This window comes from Vollenhovia emeryi, unplaced genomic scaffold (assembly GCF_000949405.1).
Source record: "Vollenhovia emeryi isolate VEMERY1.0 unplaced genomic scaffold, V.emery_V1.0 DF939995.1, whole genome shotgun sequence".
In the NCBI taxonomy this organism is placed as follows: Eukaryota; Metazoa; Arthropoda; class Insecta; order Hymenoptera; family Formicidae; genus Vollenhovia; species Vollenhovia emeryi.
In genome coordinates this window covers 1-2946 of record NW_011966371.1, presented here as the reverse complement: position 1 = coordinate 2946, position 2946 = coordinate 1, and positions in this window count along the sequence as shown.

Sequence of the window (2946 nt, the reverse complement as noted above, 5' to 3'; positions counted from 1 at the left end):
ACATTTGAAATAAATATGTATACCGTATTTCTTTCTTGCGTACATTAAGATAATCTTGAAATAAATATGGTCCCACAACTGTTTCGCCTACGATTCCTGCCCATATGTTTAATTTCCATCGTTGCTGATATGCGCGATTTCTTATTACGTGTGGATTTTGATCAGCCCAATAATGCCAATTATGCGCATTAAATATACCCTCCTTTGTAAATAATGCTTCGTCTGTCCAAAGCACGTGATTTATAAATGTATTGTCAGCTTCCACTTCATTTAAGAGCCATTGACAAAATTGCACGCGATTCGCGTAGTCTTGCGGCATCAATCCTTGCACTCTTGTAAAATGGTAAGGATGCATGTGTTCCGCTTGCAAAACATTATGTACTATCGTTTTGTTCAAACCCAATTGACGACTTACTCTTCGTACGCTTATTGTCGGATCTTGTGCTAATATTTGTAAAACGCGCTCTTCATTATGCACATTTCTGACAATTCTATCTCTGCCTGCATCAATACGAGGAGCAGGTGCAACACAACCATTTTCGCGCATTCTTTGATCCAAACGTAGAAATACATTATACGTTGGATGTTGTCACGCAGGATATAATTGTGAATATAACTCTGCAGCACGACGAGCTCGGCCATGACATCGTCCGAAAACCATGTACATATCACAATATTCGTTTAATGTATGTGCCATCTTTTCAAGCAGTTTTCTCACACTGTTTAATGCAAAATATTTTCTTCAATAGTTACTTCAATATTTTGTTATTATTAGTATTACGATATTATTTCCTTCAATAGCTATTTAATATTTTCGTTGTACAGAATGCACGAATTTGTTGACAATCTGTTGCTTAGCAATAATATTACGATATTATTTTCTTCAATAGTTAAAAATAATACTAATAATAACAAAATATTGAAGTTGTTACGTCCGAATTTCGAAGGGACGCGTGTCTCGACGGGAACGAGGAAAGTGAGAGGGCAGGGTGGTCAGTAAATAAAGAGAAAATTTTGGAAGGAACTTGACTATATTACGAACGAACGATTGATTATATACAAAAGGGAGAGAGAGGGACAAAAAAGAGAAAACAGGGGCGAAATTAAAGAAGTGAGGGCATGTCCTTGCTCTCCCGAGGTAGGTTCCTGGGCCGTCTGACAATTCGGACCTTCTGTGGGAGGGCCTCAATGCGGACCACGCACGGTCTGGTCCTCTTCGGGGAGTGGCGACCCTTGGGGGCCTCCGGTCCCGGCGGGGGCCTCTTCTCCTGTCCTGGTGGCGGAGCTGGGGGTGCTGCTGCAAGTGCCACCTTAGGGGGCCTGGGAGCAGGGGTGATGGGCGGACGCGGTGCCCATGCCCTCACTGGGCAAGGATCCGGTGTGCGTGGATAAGGAGGGAGGGGTGGTTGCCCTACTGGCAACGAGTTCTTGACTCCGGCAGGGGGCTGAGGTAAAACTGGCTTTATCAGGGCCTGTGGCTTAGGGGGAGGAAACGGGAGCGCGGGTTTCGGAGGCTCTAGTGGCCTGTCAAAAATCCTGGGGTCGAAGACCCCAGGAGTAGCGTACGCTCTTGCTAACCTGTGGAGCTGGACTAGGCATCCAGCTCTTCGCGATCTGCCCATTTCTGGGAGTGCCTGCGGGAAGCATCTCGAATTAGCTGTCTTACAAAGCGGGGGAAGCGATGCATGCTGTTAGTCATGATTGTAACTAATGCTAACTTATTACTAATATAATCCCTTAAATAGGCACTCAGAGAAAGGTAATAGCTTCAAAGTCACGGGGGATGAAGTGAAATTGAAACTTCAGACGCTGTCTTTTTGTAGAATGCTCAGATGGATTCTTCGATTATAGTAATCGATTTCATTGCCGTCATCACTGCATTCTAGGCAACTTCTGATTAATATAATAGTAGGGGATCCGAGAGTGACTAATTTGATTAGTCTGGTTAGAATTAACCTGAAAGTGAAAGGAATAAGTGGCAAAATAAAAGAGCTTAAGTGAACTATTCATCAAACCAGACGAAATAACTGAAGTTAATAGAAATTTGAAAACGTAAGATTGGTAAGTCTTCGCTGTGTGCCAATTTTAGAGTGAGATTCTGTCTGTTCGAGGGGTCTCTGCGAAATTGCCCCGAGAACGAGCGGGAACTGAGGTTGGTTTAGCCGGAAAAGGTCCCCCTTTCTTTTGCGGGGTTCAGACCTGGTGACTGGTGTCGACGACGTGGAGGAGATTGGTGAGGACTGGCTGCTCAATGCCAGTTCGAGGAAGGGTGATGTTTTCCCGTCGGAGGAACACCGTTACGAAGGCGCACAACCGATGGAGGAGAACCGGAGGAACGCCGTTGGAGGCGTGCAACCGGAGGTGGAAATCGGAAGAACGCCGATGAAGGCGCGCAACCGGAGGCGGAAAATCGGAAGAACGCCAATGAAGGCGCGCAACCGGAGGCAGAAAATCGGAAGAACGCCAATGAAGGCGCGCAACCGGAGGCGGAAGATCGGAAGAACGCTGATGGAGGCGCGCAACCGAAGGCGGAAAATCGGAAGAACGCCGTTGAAGGCGCGCAACCGCAGAAGGAAGATCGGAGGAACGCCAGTATAAAGGCGCGCAACCGCAGGTGGGAATAAGAAATGAAAAGTAGAGAGATAGAAGAAGGAAAGAGACAGGAATATAGGTAGAGGGAGAGAGAGAGAGAATAGAGATAGAGATGAGCGTCGTCGTCGAAGAGGCGGTTTCCTGGTGGTCGTTACCGTGGGCCACAGAGTTTTGCACGCGCGGTAGAATCTCGTTCTAACGGGATGCCGACTTAGCCTATGGTGACCGGTGGTGAGCACTCTAACGTATGTCGAGGATCGCGATGTGGCTTATTATAGTAAATACTCCAGGAGCCAGAGCCGTCTTCGGGCAGAGGTTCGTTCTGGCTAAGCTCAGAGAACTGAATGCAAATTC